This window comes from Pezoporus flaviventris, unplaced genomic scaffold (genome assembly GCF_033815535.1).
Source record: "Pezoporus flaviventris isolate CSIRO_AGI_PZ_B2104156 unplaced genomic scaffold, CSIRO_AGI_Pfla_v1 ptg000002l, whole genome shotgun sequence".
Classification (NCBI taxonomy): Eukaryota; Metazoa; Chordata; class Aves; order Psittaciformes; family Psittacidae; genus Pezoporus; species Pezoporus flaviventris.
In genome coordinates this window covers 10,813,797-10,831,833 of record NW_026892550.1, presented here as the reverse complement: position 1 = coordinate 10,831,833, position 18,037 = coordinate 10,813,797, and the positions used below count along the sequence as shown (strand labels likewise).

Sequence of the window (18,037 nt, the reverse complement as noted above, 5' to 3'; positions counted from 1 at the left end):
AAAAAAATTCTCTAATGTTTCTTTTAATTGATGTAAGTATAGATTAATCATATGCTAACTTGGCAAGTGGCTTTATTGCAAATTGCTTCTGTTTTCAAGCACAGTAAAATGCTCATTATAAAAAAATAATCATGGAGAGTTTCATCTTCTTGGAACAAATTTTGAATTGCAAACTCGGGGTCTGGCATAAGTATTGTAGCCAATTCACAAGGAAATAATCTTGCAATAATAAGATCTAAAGAAAAGAGGGATAAGCATGGTGGTTTCTTAGCGTATGTGGTAATGTATATGGAAACTTGCAATAGATAGATAGGGAGGGGTTTTTTTGCTTATTTGTATTTAAGAGGGCTGATCAGATATTTGTGTAAGTTAATAGGAATTTCTCCACTTGATCTTATGAAATCTAGTTTAGGTCTAAACATGAAGGATGTTTTCTTAACTGTAAGTCAGGAAAGTGGGGTTGGGAAATGTTTGCAGCGTTTCCTTCTTAATAGATTAAATTAGACATTCCATACTCAGCCAAGGGGCCTAATTCTGTTTTACATATGTTGCTTATGGCAAGGCAATTCATGGAGGAAAAACTTAAGCTCTTCTCCTGAAAAACACCGAAAAGTACTGTAGGCTTAAGTTGAGGTTCTGATGATGTATCTCTTTTTATTCAGTATCTTTTTGAGTCCTAAGATAAAAGAAAACAAATTGTAGAAAGCACCTTTTGCCTAGGCATAAAGTGTGAAAAGCAGGCAAAGATCAGACTGCCAGAAGTCTGCCAAGCAGATCATAAAATCAAGCGCAACTCTTTTTAATAACCTTTGGTGTTAATTGATTTGGAATAAATTTTGACTTCATGATTTTTAAAAGGAACAGTACACAAGGCCTATAAAGTACCTTCATCCTGCAAGCACCTTTTGGGGCATCTGTAGTCAAAGGAAGAGGCGATAACTGATAAAACTTGAAGTGGAGTCTGTAGGCTGCTTACCAGCTTACTTTGAGCTTTGTTTCTATGTACTGTTCAGAAACAGTCTCATGAGCTGTCCTGCTTACTTTGAAGTGCCACATAATGGTTCAATTCCCAGAATACTTTATTTGAAAGAGCTAAAAAATCCACTTGCACTAAGTCAGAGTTCAAAGCTGCAAGGCTGCACAGCTGGAAGTTGGGTGGGCTGAGAGCCATAGTTTGGCAGTAAGTACTTACGTCTTTTATTGGTAGATTATCTTAGTGAATGTATTAACTGTAATATAAGAGGATGAGTCAAAATGTGTATAAAATCCGAGTGTTTCCACTAGTCTCGGATATCTGCAATGTTTGACTTGACTTGCTCACTACCACTGGTAGGGAATAAGAGAGACAGCTGATGCTAGTGTCTGCATGCTGCCCTGTTCACTCCTTAAACAACAAGACCTGATACCTCTCAGGCTCTAGTCCAGACAACATTATCTCTCTCTCTGTAAGCCCTGGTCCTAGTCTTGCCAACCTCAATTTCCCATTTACCCCTTCTTTTCTTCTTCACACTGAAAAAGTGTTTTGGTCTTCAGCCTGAAGATGAGATTTTCCCTGTGTTGCTCAGCCATAGTGGTGACAGGGCAAGGGGAGAAGAGGAGGAAGAAGGTAGCTGTATAGAGAAAACCAAAGGACGGGAAAAAATCTGCTTCTCAGTTTTGGTAATCTGTTTAGGTTTGGGTGGTTTTTTTTTCATGTTTATTTTCAAAACCTAAGCCTTCCAAATAGCACTGTGCTGAAGCTGTGTGTGCTCTGCCTTATCCAGTGCCAGACTTTAGTCACCTGATTATCTCTCTGCACCTAGGGTGTATGTTTCACAGCTACTCTCATGTTATAGTAACAAAACATCAAAGTCTAGATTCTAAAAACATACAGCAAATCACTGAATATTAGCCTTGCATCCTCCTTCATAGCAAACCCAGTAACAGATAAATACAATTAACTCATTATTTCTTCTGCTGAGCTATAATCCTTCTGCCTGAAGGATTTCTTATTCAAAAAATGAGAAATTAAAAAATGGACAAGTAACTGAGCAAGGGTTTTTCTTTTTCTTCCCTACTACACTGAAACTGAAGAATCCTACCAAGGGACAGTAGGAGAGAGCCGTAGTGCTCTCATGGCTTTGCCTTAGCAGTCAGAAGTTTTTCCTCATTCCTAACCCTGGTGTTATAGTGGAGGGGACAGTGAAGATTTTGACTCATCCTACAGTTTTACTAGGAAGACATTTTATGAACAAACATCACAGACAATAAGTAGAAGGAAAAAATAATAGAGATTTGTTTAACTAAGGAGTTGTTGTCAAATAAGCTTGCTATTATTGAGGAAGGATTTTGAATTACACCATAGAGTTTGGGGAAGAAATATTTATTACTGTTCCATTACTTTCTTACTGCTTCTTAGTTTCCAATTTGCAAATTTTTTTTGTGATCACACCTTTTTAATTCAAGTTTAAAACAAAGAACGAATAGGTTATATTGGAAGACACATGGATTTCCAGCTGAAAAAACTTCAGGTTCGGTAATAGAACATAACATAACAACATAAATTTGTATTCCAGTACAAATTTTTTTGATTGCAAACTGTGTTTTTTAAAGGAGTGAGAAATAACTTACTGGAGATCTTGAGCAGAGCAAGCAGATGAATGAGAGCATAACACAGATCAGAACACTTTGAAGAGAGTGGTATCAACTCATACACTTAGACAAAGAGTTTGGAGTCATCCTACGCTGCTACAGAAATCAAGTTGTTCCATTTCATGCAGAACCACCAAACAGTAGCCTTGAAGAGGAGCAACTATAGTTAAAAAAAGAAGTTTTGTCTGCCAAGCTGTCAGTATTTCAAGGTAATCCCTGCAAACATGAAAGAACTTGCTGTAGAGAAGAGGGCAGCTTAAAAGGAAATCACAGCCAGTTTCCTCCCTCTTTGGGTTTTGGCAAAAAGAAGTTAAGCAGCATGTGATCAAAAGTTGTGAGGTTTTGTTCTCTATTTCCACAGCTATTTGAAGCTGACACATCATCCCTTTCACTACGCATATCTGCAAGCTCCCTTGCTTTGATATCCAAGCATTTCCTTGGCAGCTTGGATAGAACAACAATTTGTATAAGTAGTTAATAAGATTTCAGCTTGGAAGCATCTGTGAATTAAGACAGTTTCAGATGGCCAGTGTCCAAATGCCATTGGAGTTGTCTTCGTATTTGCTTTCACATACATCCCACCACAACAGAGAAGTGTCAGTCTGAGGAATAACATTGTATGTAATCTGCTGTCTCAAAAACCTGAGGTCAGTCAGGGACTTACATAGCACAGGGCTGTGTCTTCTGTGTACGGGCATGAGTCAGAGCAAAGATGTGCATACAAATGTGCTGCAATCTAACCTCACATCAGAGATTATCTTGTCATTGGTACATCCTATCCAACAAAGGATACTAGGCTTTAATCAACTGATGTAGGTCAGGACAGAGGTCATTTAATGAGGTCTGAATACCATAGGGCTAGACCCTATAATGCCAAAGACTGTTTGCTAAAGTAGTAAACAGTCTTTGGCATTACTATCTGCTGTTGTGGATTTTGGGGTGAACTGTGAGCATAAGGTAATGTTCCCAGAAAAAGATGAGAAGCAGCACATTATGTGTGCATTCCAACTAGAACTAGATCTAAATTCCTTGTACTCAGAGAAAAGAACTGAAGAGTTAGAGCTCTTCAACTAGGGTTTCAAGCAAGATTGAGGCTGGGATAATTGCAGACAGCAGGATTCTGTGGTAGTGCTTTGCATCTAAAGGGAAACAAATATTAATCAAAATGATTAAGTGGCAAACCAAGCCATGAAGATGTGGGGATCATGGGGCAAAACTGAGCCTCAGATAACATTATGTTCTGGTCTGGCAGAAATATGAGGAAAGGCAAGACAGGAACAGCAGCTTAAGGAGCTTCAGGAATTAACTTTGTGCGCCTTGCCCACATTCTGCAAGGGGTGGAACAGGAAACCATAGTAACAAGAGAACAGCCACGGAAGACTGAATGGAGAAGATCGCAAAAAAAAAAATCCAGATTTGTTTTGAGAGAATTGCAAAGTCTTAGATCTGCAGAATATAGCATTTATGTTACCTTGCTGCCTTGGGGATTGTTGAGAGTGTAGTCTATCAAACTAGAGCTGACACCAGCACTGAACTATTTCGAGGAGTCACATATGTTCAGGGTATTCCATGAAAACAGCATATATGTCTACAGCATTTGGCTTGATTCTACCCAAAGCAGTTATGATGACAAGTACTGTAGTGAGAGAGCTTATGTATATATGGTATGTTATTGTTTTGCTTTCTTTGAGACAGTAAGAATTAATACAGGAGTTAACAGTGGCTATGTTCAAAGTTCATCTATTTTACCCTGGCACTAGACAACTCTTTCTTTCAGACTGGCTAGAAACTGCATGCCTCTTTTGCAACAGTAATTACACAAGTTAGTGTTTTTTACCATTCCTGCTGCCCTGTGTTACACTTTTGCAGCCTAATGAAGCAATCAGGCACCTTTCCATCTGTTAGTACCTACTTGAGAATAGCTCTGTGCTCTGTTAGGGAAGAAGCGATAATAGCAAACAGTCTGTACTAACTAGGAATCATCATCATCGTGAGTTGCAGTTTAACAAATTCATGGTGTTTCTCCCTTCCATGGTGGCATTTCTCTGTCTGTTAAGACCTTGAATACAAAGTTGGAAAAACTGAGTGCAGCGGCATTATTATCACAATTGCTTGCAGAGTAACAGCTTGTTCTTGTGCAGCTGATAAAGCACTATTGATTCTATTTAAATGTCATATTATGTGTTGATAATTCCTTACTAAACTACAGGATATGTGCTCTTAGTGTTTCTTCAAAACACCATCTCATGCTTTTTACATTGTTTAGTCTGAAGCTTAAATGCCTGCAGAAGATTATTTCAAGGACAGGATTAATCTGTTGTTTTCATATCACTGATACCTAACCCGTTATGGAAAATCAATGAGCAGTTTTAGACTTAACTATTGAGCAGATCTCTTACTGTTGTATATCAGATTTGAGTTTCACATTCAGAATGTAATTGCTGGGGAGGGGGGGAGAAAAGAAAATTTACATAAGGCTAGAGAAGTATTTTACAATATATATTGCTAAAAGCCCTCAGAAGTTGCTATAAGACATCTGCTTCTGCTGCTACAGTTACCTGCCTGAGCCCTTATTTTCAGACCAGAGCTACTGTCACTAATTGAAAATCCATTTTATTTCATAAAATAAATGAAAGGAAAAGGCTGATGTGTTTGATAGGCCTATATGCTTCTGCCCCTCCATAGTGTGATTTGAGAGTGATGGGATTGCAGTAGTTTGTGGGTCTCAAGAGCATACCTTACACATCTGATGTTGCACAGAATCAATGAACAAAACCACTCTGAAAGCCCAATGTGCATGCAGTCCTCTTGGAGAGGGTTTGGGCTGGGGAAGAAAAGGGAACAGGCATGACAGACACTTAAGGTATTTAATGCTCAAGTGGTTTGCATTCCTCAGCCACAAAAACCAGGCAAGTACAAGAAACTATACATTTTTACATAATTGCAATATTAGCTGTTCTGGGCCTTTAGGAAAAGGTAGCCAGGAGCTCTCAAACCCCTCTCCCTCAGAGACACAGCTGAAGTGGAAACAGCATAAGCAATTATACAAGATGGGAGTGAAGGGGAGGGAACTTCAATTAAACCCAGGAGCAGAGGGGAAGAAGGAGGTGGAGTGAGTGGCTGTGTGGTTCTGAGCTACTGGCTGGACTTAAGCCACGGCAACAAGGAATTTTAATGCAGGAGGCTTGAGAGGATAGAGAATGTCTGAGGAAATACAAATTGATTAAATATTGCCCCCACGGCAAAATAATAACTCAGAGCAGTATGATAGACATTCAGTCTTGTTCAAGATGTGATTGACTTTCTCTGCTCTTTGCTTCCCACTCTCAGCCTCTTACTCTATGTTGTTAGTTACTATGTTGTTAGTTAGAGGTATCTATGTTTTAGGACCTTACTAGCAACAGACTGCTTCTGTAAGCTGTAGTGCTCTGTTTTGCTGACAATTCCCCTTTGCTGGCTTCCCCAGCAAGCAGTGCTAGCTGTGGTGCCCTGCTTCTCCAAGACGAGGAGGGTCTGGCTCCAGCTTAGTTTTGCCTCTGCTCCATGCTATGTTTTACGCCATTATTTCATGGTAGTACTGCAGCACCTCAAAAAAAAAAAAAAAAAGTGAAGAATTTTACCAAAACAGAGGTTTCTTGAGCAAAGCAATTCTGTAAAATAACACACCAAACCACTATTGATGGGGGAGAAACTTGAGGCTGAGGCTGCCTGTTGCAGCAATAGATGAGGGGTGATACCTTGGGCACTTTGGGAAGTGCAACCACAGTGCTGTTTGTTTTTGAAAACAAATAAACCAAGACATGTTCTGGCTTGTGGAGCAGGGAAGCTTGGAGCATGTGAACTGGATATATGTGAAGTTCAGGAAAGTGAGAACCGTTTTAATGACTAATTTAGATACAGCCTGTGAGGCACAATTTTTAATGTGGCACAAGAGGAGTGTGCCCAGGGAACCAAACAGTTCTCAACTGTGCCACAAACCAGCACAGCTTAGCTTCAGAACGATATGACCCATAAGTCTCAAAACACAAGAATTAGGGGACTTCCAGGGAAGTCATTAGAAAAGAAGCTAAAATTGACAACCTCGTGTATTCATCCTGTGGAACTCATTGCCATAAAATGCGGGAACAACAAAATATAAATAAATTGGAGAAATAAAATGGAAGCATGGAAAGTGGATCCAAATACATATGGTAAGTTTGGAGTTCCTAAGAAACCAATAACTAGAAGCTGGATAGGTGAACTGGGGAAGGCTTTTCCTATACTACTTTTGTTTCACATTGCATCCTTGAATAGCCACTACCACCCATTACAAGATGTGACTATGGGGCTAGACCAAATAGAGTGCTGGCTAGCTCTGTTAAAATGAGACTGTTTGTGCAGCTATCTGCACTTGCAAAGGTTCTGCAGGAAAAGACAACTCCAGGGAAAGAGCACATCTCCTTCCTAAGCCAGGAATTCTTTAGTGTACTTAGTCTCACACGGTAGCATTCGTAATTTCTTTCCTTCTTTGCATCTTCTGTAAGAGGAAAGGTCTATAACAGAATGTACTGCTGGCTGCAGTCTGGCTGGATCAGTACCAACATAAGGACTCTTAATAAGGTTGTTTTGTCTGCCTCTGAGAATTGAACTGACAGCTTGCTAAGACTATCCACACTGATTAAAGATCTTTCCAAATTTAAATAGCTCTCTGCGAGTGCATTACTGTGTATGTGTTAAGAGTTTTTCTACATTGATTAATATGCATGTATGAGCAATTTTATCTATGACTTAAAACACAAAGTTACTTTCTATAGCTCCCTCCAATCAGCTTTAGATATGACTGTCCCCAGAATGCTGTTACGCAAACATTCTCCTCACATCTGCCCTGTTTTTACAATAACTCAATGAGAGCTTCAGCAGTAGATCCCAGATAGCGGTTGTATTGTGCATTGCTCTAATGATGGAATTAATGATATGCAGAAGTAACTAAATTCAGCAGTATGACCAATACAAGTTTAGCATGGTGTTTGAGATCTTCCACAACTTGCTTGTACGCTTAGATAGCATATCTAAGCATACGTTATCTATATCCATACACTGTACTGGTCTTGAACAGTGAATTAACTTCACAGATAGAGTTATGCAAAGTACTTGAATGCATTACAAGCAGGAACAGAAGGTGAGGGGATCTGTCCAAAACTCTGCCATGCAATTACCAATTTCAATAGCCACTTGGGGAATAAACTTACAACTTTGTATGTTCTTCTCAATGGCTTAGTGTGTACTACCTATAGATTCCTGTTTCTGTTCTCAGGTTAATGTTTCATGAATTGGAAACAGAAGTCTCAACATGAAAGTAATGTCCCTTGAACCAACAGCAATGTGGAATGCAGTAACATAGTGTTGTCCCAGGATTTCTTGAAATATGAGTCATGCACTTGGATACAATTCAGTAACTATTACATCCTGTTGGTACAATTGGCAATAAAACTTCTTTCTTGTAAAATGTCCTAAGATCTTCTGATAATCTTGTGACAATCTTACTGTTAATGACTTCTCTTCATATACCAGTTTATATCACTCTTCCCCAAGCCTGTAGTGTTTCATGAGGTTAGTGTGACCCAAGTGCAGAACCCAGCATGTGACCTTGTTGAACCTCATACAATTGGCATCAACCCATTGATCCAGCCTGTCCAGATCCCTCTACCTTCCAGATGCAGAGCCTTCCTACCCTCAAGCAGGTCAACACTCCTGCCCGACTTGGTGTCATCTGCAAACTTACTGAGGGTGCACTCCATCCCCTTGTCCAGATCATTGATAAAGATCTTAAACAGAAATGGCCCCAGTACTGAGCCCTGGGGAACACCACTTGTGACCGGTTGCCAACTGTATTTAATTCCACTTGCCACCACTCTGGGCTCTGCCATCTGGCAGTTTTTTACCCAGCAAACAATGCGTCCATCCAAGCCATGAACAGCCAGTTTCCCCAGGAGAATGCTATGGGAAATGGTGTCAAAGGCTTTACTATATCTACAGCCTTTCCCTCATCCACTAAGCAGGTCACTATGTCATAGAAGGAGATCAGGTCAGTCAAGTAGGACCTTCCTTTCATAAATGCATCCTAGATAGGCCTGATGACCCAGTTGTCCTGTGCGTAGTTGTTCTTGAGTGCCACACGATGGCACTCAAGATGATCTGCTCCATAACCTTCTGCAGCACTGAAGTCAGGCTGCTAGGCATGTAGCTGCCCTGATCCTCCTTCTGGCCTTCTGCCAGAAGGTTGGCCTTCTCAAAAGGGTTGGCCTTCCCCCTGATTCTTACCCATACACTCAACCCTATTGTCACCATCGTTAAGCTTTAAACAATCAAAACACTTCCTAATGTACAAGGCTACCCCACTGCCTCTCCTTCCTTACCTATCCCTTCTGAAGAGTTTATAGCCATCCATCGCAGCACTCCAGTTGTGCAAGTCATCCCATCATGCTTCAGTGATAGTTTTCCTGCACAGGAATGGTTTCCAGCTCCTGTTTGTTGCCTGTGCTGTATGCATTGATGCAGGTGCGCTTCAGTTGGGCTACTGATCACCTTTTTTGGAGAGAGGAGCCCTAGTTCTTACCTGACTATTTGCAGCACTTCCATGGTTTCTAACACATCAATAACTCTTTCATCTTTGCTGCCTCATGGATCTCCATCCTCTACCTCCACGAAGGCGGCAGACAGAAGGACCTTGCTAGCACATTGTCCCTCAAACACTGGCGTGCTGCCCCCTTGCTTATTTCTAGTGAGCCTGATTTTATCCCTTTTCTAATTTTGATGGTTTCACTACATGGGGGGTGGGTTATGATGAGTCAGCTTTGTTCTTTTCTTATTGGTCTGCTGCTCCACATGACATCTGAATTTACTACATAACAGTGCCTTTTACGCATGTTAGGTACTATTTCTTTGTTTGACTGCCAGTCACCTGCTAGCAGTGGCCAGGTTCAGCCAAGAGCCCTGACCTAGACAATCCCCTGGTGATGAAGCTGGTCTGGGTTTCAGATGATAATTGAAGTCAGTCAAGTCAGGATCAGGTCCATGACCCCAGCACCCAGAGTCAGGCATAACCCTGTGATCAACCTGCTCCATGGTGACAAGGCAGGTCTGAGTCTGAGCCACAAAGTCAAGCCTATTGGTTAGGGTAAAGGTGTGGATCAGCTCAACCTGGACTGAGGACAACAGATGAGAACATTCCCTTAGTGTGCTCTCCTGAGTGAAGGTGAAGGGAAGTCCCTGCTCTTTAGATAGGCTCTCCTCATGGCTGCGTGCCTGCATCCACCCTGTAAACTGGCCCTGTGCCCAGGACAGGCTATGTGCTCAGGGCCCTGACACAGAGAACTGCTGAAAATGGTAATAACTAACAGACTTTAACCCCAATAGCTTTTGAAATGCAAAGCAGGCACTTCAGACATCAGCCTTTCCACTATTTCATAACCCCTGGAAATGTAAGGGAGTTTTGCATCTTTATGTTCATGTAATTGAAACCTACTGAGTATGATGAAACTTTTTTTAGTAACATTTTTAAAGCTACAATGAAAGACATACAAATGATCCTGGAAATCACGACTAAAGTTTGGGAGAGGCAGGAAGATCTATCTCACTAGTTTTTTTCTTTCTTTCTCCAGTTCCTCAAAATGAGAGAAAAACACGTATGTTCAGAACATGCAGAATTTTACCATATTTACATATGAAGCTTTAATTACATGAATTAAAGTAGTGACACTTCAAAGCCAATTCTTACATCACAGTAACTTTCGCTATGTTTAGAGAGGAATACTCCAGTAATATAGAATCATAGAATCATAGAATCGTTAGGGTTGGAAAGAGCCTTAACATCATATAGTTCCAACCCCCCTGCTGTGGGCAGGGGGACCCTACACTAAATCATATCACCCAAGGCCTCGTCCAACCTGGCCTTGAACACTGCCAGGGATGGAGCATTCACAACCTCCCTGGGCAACCCATTCCAGTGCCTCACCACCCTAACAGGAAAGAATTTCCTTCTTATATCCAATCTAAACTTCACCTGTTTAAGTTTTAACCCGTACCCCTTGTCCTGTCACTACAGTCTCTAACTGTAGCTCTTGGCCTTCAAAAGAATAAGTGATTAACTGCTGCTTGCCAGGTTTCTCAAATCTGTGGAGACAATAATCTTTTACAGAAACATCTCTGTATTATTTTTAGTCCCTAGATGAAGAAAAATGAGATATCAGACCTAAAACTACAGCTAGGCAAGCTAGAAGGGTCTGGCATCTTAAAGCAAAGCTGAGATTGGAGCTATTTAAAATAACTAGGCAGGTTGGATAAGGGAAAGTTTGGCAGAGTTTATTTTCCTAGCTTGATTTCCAGGACCAGCTTTCACAAGAAAGCAACATGAGCATATACTTCTACTCTGTACTTGCTCTACATCCTTTTTAGGCACATTCAGCATTGTGAGGAATGTGTAGACTCCAGGCTCGAGCAGTGCTTGCTGCTCCCAGGGGGCTGGAGCTCAAGCCCTGCAACACAAATTTTGAGCAAGTTAGAGACTGATTGAGAGTGCAATGCATGCAAAGGCATTTTCTTTCATTTCCATCTCCACATAAGCCAGAAGTGATGTCTAAGGCTAGAAGGAGTCATTATATTAACAAGATTTGTCCTTGTGTGAGTCAGAACATGGAGCTTCACCTGCAGGGTTAGAAATTTAAGTGATCTTTCAAACAGATCACTGGTTCGTCACTGAAGATTTCAAGAGGAGTAGTAAACAATTTCTGAGTGTAATAGAACCATTGATTGGAAAAACTGTTTCAGTAGAAATTGCCTGCCTGTTCTTGATGCCTACAATAAGATGACAGGAAAAGATGTGCAAAGAATCCATCTGTCAGGGTATATTGGCCTGCTAGAAGCAGGTTTTCCTACTGCTTGAAGAGAAAAGGCTCAAGCCCTTAGTAAAACAGTGAGAAGTTTCCTTGTTTATAATGTAAGGAAATAAAGGAAATTAGTTGCTTAGTTTAACTTACTTAGCATTAGTAGCTAGGTGTGCTGAAGCCTCAGGCTGCAAGCTGTGAACTTTCACATAGATAGGCTGAGTTTTTTACCTGCTCGAGTAGAAGGAGGCCCCAGAGCCAGTTCACACCAGAAGATGAGGAAGCAAAGAAGGCCACTATCCCCATCAGCAGAAGCTGCAGCCTTAGAGATGAGAGAAGAAACAGCCCACCTAGAGACAGTGAAGAGACCCAATGGAGAGCAAGAAGAACCCACACCCTGATATTGTTATTGTACTGAACTGCCATGTGAGGAGCATGAAACTCTGGTTGTAAGGGTATAATTGCCCAGGGATTTCTTTGTTTAGGGTCCCTCTCTGGAGGCACCCAGCTCAAGCTGCTTTTACCACTGTACCACTCAAATAAATTACTTTCTTGGACGTAAAGACTGAGACTCTGCTATGGGTTAGGTCAGAGAAGCATAGTTAACATACAGCATTAATGAAGACAACAGTAGCTGTTCAAACATACTGGTCCTGGAAATTCTGAAAGTATTCTGTTGTTCAACCAAAAAATACTTAGGATTGAGCCCAAAATTCTCACCCTAAAAGGTCTTCATTTTGGGGTGTAATTCTTCTTTATAACAAGAGCTACTTTGAGGGTGTTTCCTTTCCACCTGGAATGAACCTGTACCCAGGAGCAGCTCTATTCTTAAGTCAGGGCATGACCTTACAACATAAAAGCTTTTACTTGTCAATATTTAATTCAACATTTACTAAATAGTAGGTAGATGCTAGGCTGACTTCACTGGAAATAACTTGGCAAAGATTTAACTAGCTTTAATCTACATGGAAGGTAATGTTGGAAATAACCCTAACATAATGATGACATTAAACTCATGGCTCATAAGATTTTTTCTAAATGATGACATACCAGACTTGCATGTGTAAATGAGAGAAAATGGTTAAAGCAACACTAATGGGCCAGCACACCAAAGGGTAATTATTAACCACTTTTTCTTGCAAAGAACTGAGAAATACTCTGCTGTAGCTGATCCAAGGCACTGCTACGTAGCACCAGTAAAAAAACTATTTTTAAATATTCATAATTATTGTTCTGCTCCCCCATGTTAGATGTGTTTGTACTGATGCCTATGGATTGGGAACTTTGAGGGTTTTAAACATAAAAGATTACTAAAAAAATGGTCAATGCTCTGGCTTTTCTCTCAAAACTGTGATTTTAGCAGTGCAAGAACATGATACATTTCCATCAAGGACATGTTGCCATAAAAGACACCAAATTCTAGTTTGGGGGGGTTGACTAAGTGAGAAGGTAGATGTTCTATCTTTTGACAGCAAAGTATTTCTGTACATGCTTAATTTTCATATAGAATTAGGTTTAAAACTTAACTGAAAAGTTAAGTACTTTTGCCAGATCAGGTTATTTTTATATGCAACTAAAATGTAAGCATCGGCTTGGTTTACCAGTTTGAGACTGCATTTCCAAAGAGACCTATCTGCATAGAAACTAACTGCGTCTTTATATGGGAATGAGCATTCATATGTATAGTTACAGACATTGTAGACTTCCTGGCTATCATGTTTACTTCAGCATTTTTGTTTCAAACTTCCTAAAAATGAAAAAGTTCATCTTAAACCAGAAATTCAGATTTCACGGACTGCTGCCTGAATATTTGGTTTGTGAGCTTTTAACTTAGAATCATAGAATCATAGAATAGTTAGGGTTGGAAAGGACCTTAAGATCATCAAATTCCACCCCCCATGCCATGGGTGGACACCTCACACTAAACCATGTCACCCAAGGCTTCGTCCAACCTGGTCTTGAACACCGCCAGCGATGGAGCATTCACAACCTCCCTGGGAACCCATTCCAGTGCTTCACCCCCCTAACAGGAAAGAATTTCCTCCTTATATCCAATCTAAACTTCCCCTGTTTAAGTTTTAACCCGTTACCCCTTGCCCTGTCGCTACAGTCCCTAATGAAGAGTCCCTCTCCAGCATCCCTATAGGCCCCCTTCAGGTACTGGAAGGCTGCTATGAGGTCTCCACACAGCCTTCACTTCTCCAGGCTGAACAGCCCCAACTTTCTCAGCCTATAACTTCATCTTGTTTGTAAAGATTCTCTCTATTTTTTTCTGTTCTGTTTATAATTTCTATTAAAAAAAAACCCTTAGCATCTTTCTTGTGTAATATCTAACAAAGCAATTCTTGTTTTGTTTATCCTGTTTCTCAGCCATGACTGCATAAGTTGCCCTGGAGATGGTTTCTCTGTATTCTTGCTCAGGTTGATACAGGCCAAATTTATAAGCTTGAATTTAAAACTTGGGAAAAGTGGGGTCAAAGAGGCCTTCAGAGCCTCTTTAGTCTGAAAAAAAATAGTTCTAGAGCAAAGTGGGGTGCTCCTCAGAGGTCACTGAATCATTTTTTTTTGAACAGCACATCTTCCCAAAGATCATATTACCGTGTATACCTGGTTTTATAATGTAGCAGCGATAGCTTTATAGCCTTGTCTTGCTTATTTTCCTGTCCTTTTGCTAATCATAGGACATGCGGAGCAGCAGGTCCTTTCCACAAGTGACAGATGGTACTAAGAAGTAGTGCACCTTGGACTTAGATGCCACAACCTAATCACTTTGGATTAATTTAAACGTTATGAAGATTTCAATTTAAATGTAGATTATTTAACATGTAAATCCAATGTATATAGGTCTGGAAGGTATTATCTGTCATTTGTATCCGAGATAAAGGATCTGTTTGAAACTCACCTGTCTGCTCCCTCATTCTCACTCCAGAGAATGAAAAGAGAATCTCCTATTTCCTTGTAACCACCGTGTTACAGAGAGCTACAGTACAAGACTTAATTTTCTTCCCCTATTAAGATACTGGGTGCCAAGTACAAAGACACTTTTAGATAAAATGTACTAGGAGATCTGAGAGAGAAATTCTTTCCTGTTCCTCAGAAATGATGTTTTCATTGATTAGCATCTTGTAACCAAAGGGTGCCTATGTTTAGCTGAAGTAAATTTGATGGTAATATCTTTTGAGAACTTCACTGAAATTTATTTAACAGGGTCAAAAGTGATCCAGAGGGGTTTCCAGAACAACCATAACCTGAAATACAAACCAAGCCCCACATGCTCAATAATGCCACCTTCCCTAAAAGAACAAAGTTTCTTCAAATCCCAGCCAGAATTTACAGTTTCAGGCAACTCATGTCTGTGCAGCTGCTTTTCTACTTAAAACATCTTAGATAGTTTAGCTTCTACAAGTTAATACATAATCCAACTAAATTAGCTATCAAGGTCCTCGAGGAAATACTGATGAGGTTAATTTAACTTATACTGGATTTTCAGAGAAAGCGATACCCATGCTAGCAGGGAAAAGACAAAATAGAAAGCACCTTTTTCACGCCAAAGAGTGTTCTAATCTCTGCTTAGCTTTGGGATGTAAGGAATTGATAGCAAAAGCAAAGTCAGAACTGATACACCCTTGTCATGAGCCATGTTTTGTTTAGTATTTAAACTAACACTGATATGGAGTTCCTCTCTATGGCACAAAGCCGCAAGAGCAGACAAGGTAAATCTTTTTATGAACTGTTGTGGGTCTTCCTGCTGTACAGTGTGTTTTGGCCCAGCCTTTCAAACTCTTGCAAAAGGGTGACTCCTGACAAGTCAATGACAACATCCTTGATGTCTTCCAGGCTTGCTTATATATTTTCCTTTTAAATGAGTAGAACTATTGTTCAGTTGCCTTATTGCTCTGCATCCCATCTCTTTTATGATGGAGCTAACAGAAAGATGTTTACCTTCATAAGTGTGAAAATTTCTACATTCCAACAGAATATTGGGGTTTGGTTTAGAGAAAAAGTTTGCAGATGTATTAGGTTCATGGCCATATCTAAATACCACACAACCACAACACATCACTGTTACAAGCCATTTACAACACATGGAATGCTGTGGGTGTTCCTCCACCTGGTCACTAATAATGGGGTAAAAGTATATGAATGTGAGTCCTAGCCTTAGGCACTTGCATTTCAAATGTCTATTGGTTTAAATGTGGGAAGCAAAGCTTTTTCACATTTTGTGCTGACTGAAACAAAGACCTTCTGTATAGTATTGCAGCCATACAAGGCAGTTTGTTTTCTATTGGGTAGGAAAGACTTATTGCATGAATTCCAACTGAAGCGTCATGCTGTCTTTGTTTTTACTGTTAATCATTTATTCCTTCTGAAAAAGTATAAAAGAGTTAAAGCTGGCTTTGAACTTAATTCAGTGATATAACTGTCCCTGTTTCAGAGAAGAGGGCTGCTGCAGCAGTCTTGAGGAGGGCTGCTCTGAACTGCACTGAACTTCACAAATCACTGGGAGTGAAGAATACTTTGGATAAGTGGTGAGTAACAACCTGAAGTTGGACTTCATACTTTGGAGCAGCTTCTCAAATCTGGCAATGTTCTCAATGGTTCGACCCAGGGAGGGTGGAATAAATTTATCTTGGTATAAACAAATTCTGTGAAACTTGTAAATAAATAATTACCTGTGCTAGTCAGGTACCCAGCTTCTTTATCAGCAGTCATTAACTCTGAAATCTCTGTCTTCCTCTCCTGGTTAAAAAATTTCTATGGAAAAGAGCTTTAATTTTTCTCCCAATTTTTATTCAAACCCCAAAACCAAAAAGGCATTTCATTCTTAAATAGAAATTCAAGCTTTTGCTTTCTCAGTATGAGAGATCAGATTGTGACTTGCATGGAATATTGAAATCCAGATACAATAATTCATCATCTTGTAAAGACATTTTAGAACTGATACTATAGATATAGGACAAAAGAGACATACAAATTTTTTAACACTATGTCAACTGCTGAGTTAAGAGAACAGGTATTTCTGGAAGCTGGGGTATCTACAGTATTTGAGAGTAACTCTTGCCAAATAGGTCAGTACCATAGGAATGTTCTGTGCCAACTTATTAAAGACATGACACACCTGACTCCAGCAATGGTATTTTAACATTGGGACTGTTTGACATTTTCCATAAACAGTAGAAGAGGCATTGTCTTGTATGGTCTCACTTGCACCAGAATAGGTCTCTCTTAACAAAACTACTTAAGAATAATACTTTCATTTCTTAATGGAGTTCCATTATTTTAACCAGATAGCTATGTCACTTAGCAGGATCTAATACATTGTTCCTGATTTGGGGGACACAGAAATTTGAAACATGTTCTTCACATTGGATGCTCTAATTAATCAATCTTTAAATTAATCACTGGTGGGTTTCTTTTGTGTGAGTATGTGTGATTTACAGTACCAGCGAGAGGAGCACATTCATTGAAGTACACGCCATATACCAGTGACAGAAGCATCTAGCTTTAAGCAGAGGGAAGTCCTCAGCTTAAGTCTGTTAAATTGCATCTTGTTAGATGTCAACCTACTGTGGCCTAATAGGACTTACTGAATCTATCTGGGTCATTTTTATATGTTTTCATGCTTTCCAAAGCTTTGTGATTCCCACCCCACTGCTGTGTTGTCTCTCTTAGTGTTTCTGTTTCCCATTTTTAATAGAAACCAATCTATTCTATGCTACACATGAGAAAGGTTTGCTCTGAGTCCTTTCCATCTCTGAGAGGGCTGCTGCTGGTTTATAATTACAAGCGAATTTTGTCATCTGGAGGCTGTTCTTTTTGATTTCCATGTTTTCTCTGTCCATAGTGCAGTGCTGACACAGACATAAGAGGCTGAGAAAGTTGGGGCTGTTCAGCCTGGAGAAGTGAAGGCTGCGTGGGGACCTCATAGCAGCCTCCCAGTATCTGAAGGGGGGCTACAGGGATGCTGGAGAGGGACTCTTCATTAGGGACTGTAGCGACAGGGCAAGGGGTAACGGGTTAAAACTTAAACAGGGGAAGTTTAGATTGGATATAAGGAGGAAATTCTTTCCTGTTAGGGTGGTGAAGCACTGGAATGGGTTGCCCAGGGAAGATGTGAATGCTCCATCCCTGGCAGCATTGAAGGCCAGGTTGGACAAAGTGTTGGGTGACATGGTTTAGCGTGAGGTGTCCCTGTCCACGGCATGGGGGTTGGAACTGGATGATCTTAAGGTCCTTTCCAACCCTAACTATTCTATGATTCTATCATTCTATAGTCTTTCTACAGAGGTAATATATTTTGCATTTGTGGGACAAACATGAAAGCCATGTATGCCCGTCATGAGGAATTTGTGTCAACAGAACCTTTTCTATTGAAAATAAACTGCCTCAAGCTTGCTTGGGTTGTGCCTAGGGTGGAGAAACCAGTGGCTTTGTGTAAGTCCATGCCCATCTGAACAAGACAGCAAATAGGCCCTGACTGGCTACTGGCCAAAACAATGCTTTATGCTCAGACTGGACAACAGCAATAATTGATGTATTTCAGG

The 18,037-nt window shown here is 40.3% G+C and overlaps 1 protein-coding gene across 2 annotated transcripts in view; it reads left to right on the top strand.

The window, feature by feature from the left end:
- The first annotated feature begins 1,131 nt into the window (after positions 1-1,131).
- Positions 1,132-18,037, top strand: part of SLC2A9 (solute carrier family 2 member 9) — a 122,736-nt gene continuing 105,830 nt past the window's right edge. Inside the window, exons 1-2 of one of the 2 annotated variants that reach the window (XM_061469172.1) lie at positions 1,132-1,180; positions 15,928-16,021. The gene's annotated coding sequence lies outside the window, so the exon portion shown is untranslated. Of the gene's footprint in view, positions 1,181-15,895; positions 16,022-18,037 lie in introns of those variants that run through there. The other variant, XM_061469169.1, reaches the window with a different exon arrangement.